This window comes from Silurus aristotelis (genome assembly GCF_946808225.1).
Source record: "Silurus aristotelis genome assembly, chromosome: 15".
In the NCBI taxonomy this organism is placed as follows: Eukaryota; Metazoa; Chordata; class Actinopteri; order Siluriformes; family Siluridae; genus Silurus; species Silurus aristotelis.
The window spans coordinates 3,671,429-3,681,416 of record NC_139588.1 but is presented as its reverse complement, the minus strand read 5'-3'; the positions used below and the strand labels follow the sequence as shown (position 1 = coordinate 3,681,416).

Genomic DNA, 9,988 nt, shown 5'->3' with positions numbered 1-9,988 from the left:
GGACTGAAAGAGCTATGTTATACCTGTTAATGATGCTAATGGAGGTAACCACAAATGCAGGACAGAAAGTTGGTGCTTTAATAGACCTGGCATCAGACACTTATTACATCACCCATGAAGCTGCTGACAGGCTCAAGCTGAGAGGTGAGAAAATTACCCTGGTGGTTCATGGAGTTGGCAAGATGGCCACTAGAGTAAGAACAAAAAGGTACCTTCTCAGGATTAGGGTCAAAACTCTCAAAGGGACAGAGAAACTCACCAGTTGGTTTGCTACGGTTTGGAGGAGATTGCCAAAGTCCACAGAAGCGTAAGTCCAGAGCAACTTAAATAATTCTTTCCGGAGGTAAACCTGGTAGAATTGAAAAGACCTGAAAAAATTTATCTTCTTATCAGCCATCGAGAAGGAAGACTCGCACCACAAAGATTGAATATCGTGGGACAGCCCGTTAGGAAAAACAGTGGCTGGAGCACACCCAGGCCTGTTTGAGATGGTGGATATAGCAGCGTATGAGTCCAAGACGCATTTTGCTCGGTCCATGAGGACAGCTGCAGTCAAGTATGAGGAAGCTCTCGAAAAGACAGACGCTTCTTGTAAAATGATCCGAGGGAGTAGAGATCTTGGTGTTGAGACAAAAATTTCACTGGCAAGTAATCGAGAGTCTCTTGAGTGGTGGAAGTGGGAGAGTATTGGAGCAGCCATGCTAACCAAAGTGTGGAGGTTGCCGCTGTGGAAACTGTCAACCTGGAGGAAAGGAGATGGAACTCGAGATCATAAGGGAAGGCCTCACTTATGTTAAGAAGGATTCCCACAGCGGGTCTCCACACTGGGATACAAAGTATCCATGGATTTAGGACCCAATTACCCTTCCATACAACAGAAGTGGATTGGAAGCTGTTTTCTTGAGAACAGAGAAACAACTCAGAATGGTGCCTGAGTGGCAGGGCATTTATGCGGCTCAAGTACATGACATGGTGAAAAGGGGGGCAGCAAAAAAGCTTACCAAGGAAGAGACTGATAGTTGGAAAGGGGCCGTTTATTATGTTAGCCACCTGGTCGCCCCAAATCCCCACTCAACTACTACTCCAGTGTGGCTTGTCTGGAATAGTAGCCAAAAATTCAAAGGACTGAGCATGAATGATCTCCTGCTAAAGGGACCTGATGTACTCAACCCAATCAGGGCAGTCCTGATTAGGTTCAGAAAGGGAGTCTTTGCTGCTCTTGCAGATATAAAAAAGATGTATACCTCTGTGTGGCTGGAGGAGCGTGAAGTGCACCTTCACAGATTCCTCTGTAGAGACACTAATGAAGAAGAGATAGGCGAGTACGCTATTACAAGGGTCAACATCGGAGATCGCCCTGCTGAATGCATTGCTCAGTTAGCTATGCATGAGACGGCAAGACTAACCAAGTTTGCTCATTTAAAGGAGGAGCGCAGGGTCCTTGAGGAAGACAGTTATGTGGATGACATCCTTACATCCCACAATGACCAGGAGAGACTAAGTGAGATAATAAATGGACTTGAGGAGATTCTAGCAGCTGGTGGATTTGCACTCAAGCCTTGGGTTCGGTCGGGGCAAAGTGGGAGGCAAGAAGCTGGTGCACAAACTTGTAATCCAGAGGGTTCTGTCTCTCAAGGTAAAACAATCATGCTCCCAAACCAGCTAAGGGACGAAGACAACAAGGCTTTAGAAACAGGATACTTAGTAGAGGAGGACAAGCTCTATATCATGGCTTCCATTAACTTCTCAAAAAGGAAGAAAAAAATGAGAATGGGCCACGACCTCCTTAGAAGTGAAGTGAGACTGAAAACACCCAACCCTTTAACCAGAAGGCATCTGCTAAGCCAAGTTGCTGGGCTCTATGATCCAATTGGTCTTGTCACACCTGCCAAACAAAAGGGTGCAATGTTTGTGAGGAAAGCATTTCAGGAAGCAGGAGGTGGTACTGTAACCCAACAGACTTGGGACAAGGAATTTCCACGAATCTCAGGGAGGAAGCCATCAAACTGTTTGAGCAGTATGTGCAGATTAGTGAACTTAAATTTCACAGAAGCCTCACACCAGTTGGCTGGCAAGGAAAGCCCTGGAGGATTACATTTTCCGATGGCAGTGACAAATCTTATGGGGCTGTGTTGTACCTTAGGTGGAACATGGATCAACAGATAGAAGTCAGGCTCGTCGAGTTCAAGGCCAAATTAACGCCATTAGACCAAAAGGGAGATGCTGTGAAGGCAGAGATCTGTGCTGCTGTGTTTGCTGTACGTCTCAGAAGGTATTTTGAGAAGCATGTTAATATAGCAGACATCATCACAAGGGGTGGGACACCTGAAAATCTTTGTAAAGAGTCTGAATGGCAGAAAGGACCACAATTTCTTCGGCTTCCAGTGGAGGAATGGCCAATGAAATCAGCTGCTCAGGTTGCCGCTGATGCTAGAGAAAGGGTCAGTTAGCTTCAGAGGAAGACATTTTCAGCAGTTCTGACAAGAGCTCAAACAAAAAAGGAACTGAGAGAGGTGGAAAAAGGAAGACTTGAAGACTACTTACCTAGAGGGACACCTAGTGACTTAGTTGTGAAAAAGCTAGTAAATGTGGAAAAATTTAGTAACCTAGGCAAATTAGACAGAGTCATCGGCTGGGTGTGGCATGGCATAAAGAAATGGTTAAGATGTAAGAGCCAAAACCCCAAGAATGGAAAACGAGAATTGATGCAGAAAAATGGGACCAAACAGGCTGTGCTGACTGTAAAAGAGCAAGAGGATGCACTAAGAGGGCTCTTTCTGGCAGTTCAGAGGGGTGTGACTTTTCCCGACACTACTCTTAGCAGGCTGGTTGTATACAAAGAAGAGTCAGGACTCTTGGTCTGTGGCGGCAGAATCCAGATCTTTAATAAAGAAAGGGTTGCAGTCCCAATTCTGCCTTACAATGCATGGGTGTCCACGTTATTAGCTCTTGAAGCCCACAATGCAAATCATAAAGATGTGGCAGGAACACTTCTCAGAATGAGGAAAAAAGCATGGGTGATTAAGGGTAGGAGATTAGCTAAAAAGATAGTTGACGGCTGTGTTATATGTAGGAAGGCAAGGGGGAAAAGATGCCAACAGATCATGGGCGACCTTCCTCATGAAAGAGCAGGGCCAGCTGCGCCCTTCGAATTCACAAGTTTGGACCTGTTTGGCCCTTACGAAGTGAAGGATGAGGTGAGGAAAAGATTGTATACTGCTGCATGGTGTCCAGGGCTATACACACTGACTTGTTGATTGACCAGTATGCTGAGAGTTTCCTACTAGCCTACCAGAGATTCACAGCTCTGAGGGGTCACCCGAGAAAATTATGGTCCGACCCAGGTTAAAATTTCGTTGGAGCTAAGCCTGCTCTCACAGAACTCTACAAGTTCCTAGATAAGGTACAGAAATCTGAGCTGGAAGGAGAGGCTGCTAAGCATGGGACTGAATGGTATTGGAAGATCCACCCTGCAAGTTCCCCCCATAGGAATGGTGCAGCAGAGGCCGCTGTTCGTGTAGTAAAGTGGGCCCTTCGCAATCTGGAAGGTGATGGTATTTTCACATGGGGGGAATTCCAAACATTCCTCTACATGGCAGCTAACTTGGCCAATGAGAGGCCCATTGATGCAAGAACTCAGAGTAGAGAGGACTGCGTTGAGTATGTCACTCCGAATTCTCTCTTGTTGGGAAGGTCAGGACCAAGGGGAGACCCAGGTGACTTTCATTTCGTAGGCTATCCCTACAAAAGACTAAAAATCATTCAAGGAGAAGTAAACAAATTTTGGAAGGAATGGAGTCAATTAGCAGGTCCAAATTTGTTTATAAGGAGCAAGTGGCACACAAAGGAACGGAATGTTGCTGTAGGTGACGTGGTGTGGTTAGCTGACCAAAACGCAATAAGAAGTCAGTACAAGTTGGCCAGGGTGGTCAAAGTCAATGCTGATCATAAGGTGTGTTCAGAGATGTAGACGTTAGAGTCTTTACAAGCTACCCCGTCTCAAGTGTGAAACCTAACTATGTGAAAATCTCAGGAAAGAAAATGAGCAAGATCCCTGCAACCATTCTTCATACAGATGTGAGACGGTTAGTCATCCTGATTCCTGTAGAAGAACAATCAGGTGAACAAAGAGAAGAGTGAATGTGTGATCTACTTGGGTTTAAAAACCAGTAGCTCAAGTGGGAGGTGTGAAGTTAAGACGCGAACCGAAACCGTGACTTAAAATCCGAGAAATTGGCAAAACTGCGGACCTGAATTAATTAGACGGAGAATACCGAGTGCCGAGAAGGGTCGGAAAATGCAGAGTGACGCGGAAGGAAAACCCGCGTGGCAGGTGCACGCACGCGGATTCAGAATTCTGGGAGATTTGGAAATGCGATGAGAGGGAGAACGCATCAGCAAATGGTCACCTCAGGGACACTGATGGTATGAAGAAGTCTCTATCTAAAGACTCACTAAATTCTGTTATTTTATTGGAATAATATGCAATATGGAGAATAGTTGTGTATTGGTTAATATTTAAATGCACGGTACATAGTTTGCGTTCCTAAAGAAATACAAAGTACGGACATACCACTTGTTTGTTTAAATAGTATACTTAGAAGATTAATGCTCTGCTTAAATAACGGTTGAAACAAGCTAGTATGCAAATGAACAGTTTGTTCGACATCGAGGCAGTTTGAATGGGACAATCTTTATTTACGTTAGGTTTGTTTACAGATAAGTGAATGCCTATTTTTATTAGCATTATTTTATTCATTTTATTTTGCTTTGTTTTCTTTTGTTTTGTGTTTCCTTCTTTTAGGTTGTCAACCTAATTCACTCTACTTGAGCTGAATTAAACAATCACTGTGAGCTTGTACGAACTACCAAATACAAAAGCTGAAAAGTGATTTGGAGTTGTTCCCTGTGTCCCCTGTTGTTGATTAATGCTCTTTTCGAGTTAGAAGCAGATACTGATGTGTAAAATTCCCACATAACTCGACAGAGTGTGATGGTCAGTGATGTGAGTGTGATGGTCAGTGAGATGAGTGTGATGGTCAGTGATGAGTGTGATGGTCAGTGATGAGTATGATAGTCAGTGATAAGTGTGATGGTCAGTGATCTGAGTGTGATGGTCAGTGATGAGTGTGATGGAGAGTGATGAGTGTGATGGTCAGTGATGTGAGTGTGATTGTCAGTGATGAGTATGTTGGTCAGTGATGTGAGTGTGATGGTCAGTGATGAGTGTGTAATGCTCAGTGATGAGAGTGTGATGGTCAGTGATAAGTGTGATGTGATGAGTGTGATGGTCAGTGATGAGAGTGTGATGGTCAGTGATGTGAGTGTGATGGTCAGTGATGTGAGTGTTATGTTCAGTGATGAGTGTGATGGTCAGTGATGAGTGTGATGGTCAGTGATGTGAGTGTGATGGTCAGTGATGTGAGTGTGATGGTCAGTGATGAGTGTAAAGGTCAGTGATGAGAGTGTGATGGTCAGTGATGAGAGTGTGATGGTCAGTGATGTGAGTGTGATGGTCAGTGATGTGAGTGTAATAGTCAGTGATGAGTGTGATGGTCAGTGATGTGAGTGTGATGGTCAGTGATGTGAGTGTGATGGTCAGTGATGTGAGTGTGATGAGTGTGATGGTCAGTGATGTGAGTGTGATGGTCAGTGATGAGTGTAAAGGTCAGTGATGTGAGTGTGATGGTCAGTGATGTGAGTGTGATGGTCAGTGATGAGTGTAAAGGTCAGTGATGAGAGTGTGATGGTCAGTGATGTGAGTGTAATAGTCAGTGATGAGTGTGATGGTCAGTGATGTGAGTGTGATGGTCAGTGATGTGAGTGTGATGGTCAGTGATGTGAGTGTAATAGTCAGTGATGAGTGTGATGGTCAGTGGTGTGAGTGTGATGGTCAGTGGTGTGAGTGTGTATGAATGATATGCATGTGTTTAAATGTGTGTGGTGTTGGGAGAATGCTTTGTGCTCTGTTACAGAAGGAGAACTAAACTTTACACAAGAACTGAACTGATCACCCATATTTTACTCAATTATGAAACCATCTTAAAGCATATTTGTTTTATTTATTTTATTTATTTTATTTATTATGAATTTTATGATATGTGATTTGTGTAAATAAAGTTTTATAAAAGTCAAAAAAGTCTACCTCCCCCTCCCACCCTCTCTCCCTTTCTTTCTCCTCCATCCCTCTCCCTCCCTCTCTCCCTCCTGCTCTCTCCTCCCTCCCTCCTGCTCTTTCCTCTCTCTCTCTCTCTCTCTCTCTCTCTCTCTCTCTCTCTCTCTCTCTCTCTCTCTCTCTCTCCTTCTAGTGAAAAGAACACACAGGATGTGTAATGTGTAGGAACTGAGAGAGTGAAGTGTGTGTCATTGTGTATCTGCAGGTTGTTTGATTGTGGAGTATCAGATGAAGGCTGTGCTGCTCTCACTTCAGCTCTGAGATCAAACCCCTCACACCTGAGAGTACTCTATCTTTCTGGGAATAAAGTAGGAGACTCAGGAGTGAAGTGTCTCTCTGATCTGAAGGATGATGAACGTTACAAACTACAGACACTGGAGTGAGTAATAATCTGTTTTATATAAACACTGAAACTGATGTAGTGATTAGTGTTATTTACTACATTAGCGTTATTTACTACATTAGTGTTATTTACTTCATTAGCGTTATTTACTACATTAGTGTTATTTAATACATTAGCGTTATTTACTACATTACAGTTATTTACTTTTACTACATCAGTGCTATTTACTACATTAGAATTATTTACTACATTAGTGTTATTTACTACATCAGTGTTATTTACTACATTAGCGTTATTTACTACATTAGCGTTATTTACTACATCAGTGTTATTTACTACATCAGCGTTATTTACTACATTAGCGTTATTTACTACATTAGCGTTATTTACTACATCAGTGTTATTTACTACATTAGCGTTGTTTACTACATCAGTGTTATTTACTACATTAGTGTTATTTACTACATTAGTGTTATGCACTACATCAGTGTTATTTACTACATTAGTGTTATTTATCAGCGTTATTTACTACATTAGTGTTATTTACTACATCAGTGTTATTTACTACATCAGCGTTATTTACTACATTAGCGTTATTTACTACATTAGCGTTATTTACTACATCAGTGTTATTTACTACATTAGCGTTGTTTACTACATCAGTGTTATTTACTACATTAGTGTTATTTACTACATTAGTGTTATGCACTACATCAGTGTTATTTACTACATTAGTGTTATTTATCAGCGTTATTTACTACATTAGTGTTATTTACTACATTAGAGTTATTTACTACATTAGTGTTATTTACTACATTAGCGTTATTTACTACATTAGAGTTATTTACTACATTAGAGTTATTTAGTACATTAGCGTTATTTACTACATTAGTGTTATTTACTACATTAGCGTTATTTACTACATCAGCATTATTTACTACATTACTGTTATTTACTACATTAGTGTTATTTACTACAATAGTGTTATCTACTACATCAGCGTTATTTACTACATTACTGTTATTTACTACAATAGTGTTATTTACTACATCAGCGTTATTTACTACATCAGTGTTATTTACTACATAGGTGTTATTTACTACATTATTAGCGTTATTTACTACATTATTAGCGTTATTTACTACATTAGTGTTATTTACTACATGAGCATTATTTACTACTATTTTACAGCGTTATTTACTTACTACGTTAGCGTTATTTATTTACTACATTAGCTGTATTTATTTACTACATTATTGTTATTTACTACATAAGAGTTATTTACTACATTAGTGTTATTTACCACATTAGCGTTATTTACTACATGGTGTGGTATAAATGTCCATGATAGAGGGGAGAGAGACTCCGGTGATCTCAGCTGTTCTCACTATCCTCTGTAGGGTCTTGCGATCCGAGACGGTGCAGTTCCTAAACCAGCCAGTGATGCAGCTGTTCAAGAGGCTCTTAATGGTCCCTCTGTAGTACGTTGTCTGGATGGGGTAGAGAGATGAGCTTTCCTCAGCCTTTTCAGGATGTAGAGACGCTGCTAGGCTTTCTTGGCGATGGAGCTGTTGTTGAGTGACAAGGTGAGGTTATTCGCCAGATGAACACCAAGGAATTTGGTGCTCCACGTTCAGAGACAGGTTGTTGGCTCCATACCAGGCTGTTACCCGTTGCACCTCCTCTCTGTATGCTGACTTGTCGTTCTTGCTGATGAGACCCACCATGGTCGTGTCATCTGCAAACTTGATGATGTGATTTGAGCTGTGCATTGCTACACAGTTGGAAGTCAGCAGAGTGAACAGCAGTGGACTGAGAACACAGCCCTGAGGTGCCCCAGTGCTCAGTGTGGTGGTGCTGGAGATGCTGTTTCCGATCCGGACTGACTCCAGTTACAGAGAGAAGTGTTCAGGCTCAGTAGGTTCAGCTTCTCAATCAGGTGCTAAGGGATGATCGTGTTGAATGCTGAACTGAAGTCTATCAACAGAGTTTGTACATGAGTCCTTGTTGTATAGGTGGGTGAGGGTCGTCTCCAAGCAAGTGGGACAATGGCGCTGCTCAGGGAGACGTTGAAGATGTCGGTGAAGACATCCGCTAGCTGTTGTGCACATTCCTTGAACACTCTTCCACGAATGTTGTCTGGTCCAGCAGACTTCCGTGGGTTAACTCCGCACAGAGTTTTCCTCACTTCTAACCACCACTTCAGCTGTGGTTAGACAGAGCACCTGGTCACTGGGAGGAGGGGTGGTCTTCCTCGCTGCCATGTTGTTCTGCACCTCGAACCGGGCGTAGAAGTCATTCAGCGCATCTGGGAGGGAGGAGTCACGGTCACAAGCAGGTGATGTCTTCTAGTTCGTGATCGCCTGGATGCCCTGCCACATGCGCCAGGTGTCTCCACTGTCCTGGAAGTGGTCATGGATTCTCTTGGCGTGTGTGCGCTTTGTCTCTCTGATGGCATGGGACAGTTTGGCCCTTGCTGTCTTCAAGGCCGTCTTGTTCCATTGCGCTGTAGGTGGAGTCTATTGATTTTAGCAGCCCACGCACCTTGGCGGTCATCCACGGCTTCTGGTTGGATCGTGTAGTGATGGTCTTGGAGATCATCAATGCACTTGCCGATGCAGCTGGTCACTGTTGACGTGTACTCCTCCAAGTTCATGAAGTCGCCGTTGGTTGCAGCTTCCCTGAACATGTCCCAGTCAGTGCATTCAAAGCAGTCCTGGGGAGCAGACATGGATCCTGCTGGCCAGGTTCTCACCTGCTTTCGAGCTGGTCTTGAATGCCTGCTGAGTGTGCTGGGATCAGCATAACATGAATGTGGATTGAGTACCCGAGGTGGGGGCGTGGCTTCGCCCGGTATCCTCCCCGGATGTTTGTGTAAACAACATCCAGCATGTTTTCTCCTCTGGTTGCAAATTCCACATTCTGATGAAATTTAGGAAGCAACAGTCCTGAGATTTGCATGATTTAAATCTCCGGCGACAAATAAAACATGTTCGGTGAAAACAGAGTACAGACACACAAGATGTGTACAGATCACAAAGTTTAGCACAAATTTGGAGGCACACAGTTATAAAGGATGAATCTGGATGCAGTGAAATAAAAATTTTCCTTCATTTGAACCAGGAAACCCAAACCTGTTCCAGCATAATAATGCCCCTGTGCACAAAGCCAGCATTATGAAGACATGTTTTACATGGGTTAGAGGGGAAGATCTCCTGCTATAGAGCTCTGATGCTCAACCCTATTGAACACCTTTGGGATGAATTGGAATGCTAAGTTTTCGGACACTTAGTTTTTTTTTTTTCTTTTCACATGTGGACTAAATGTGAGACGGCACTGTGCAGCTGCAGAAGAACTCGCAATAGTGGCGGAGAAATCAAGCCTTACAGATGCTTTGTTGGAAGTGTAGGACACTTTTCAGAGCTGTGTGTCAGAGTGAAATGACTCGAGAATTTAATTTTGACACTGGT

At 43.0% G+C, this 9,988-nt stretch overlaps 1 protein-coding gene and 1 pseudogene across 2 annotated transcripts in view; both read left to right on the top strand.

Annotated features, from left to right (window-relative positions):
- LOC310738441 (uncharacterized protein) overlaps positions 1-9,988 on the top strand; it is a gene marked incomplete at its 5' end in the record, with an annotated part of 500,089 nt that overhangs the window by 263,522 nt on the left and 226,579 nt on the right. The window lies entirely within an intron of this gene.
- LOC310738051 overlaps positions 1-9,988 on the top strand; it is a 118,894-nt pseudogene that overhangs the window by 43,187 nt on the left and 65,719 nt on the right. The window contains exon 9 of the transcript XR_014538206.1: positions 6,381-6,554. The product of XR_014538206.1 is annotated as an uncharacterized misc_RNA (transcript). The remainder of the gene's footprint in view (positions 1-6,380; positions 6,555-9,988) is intronic.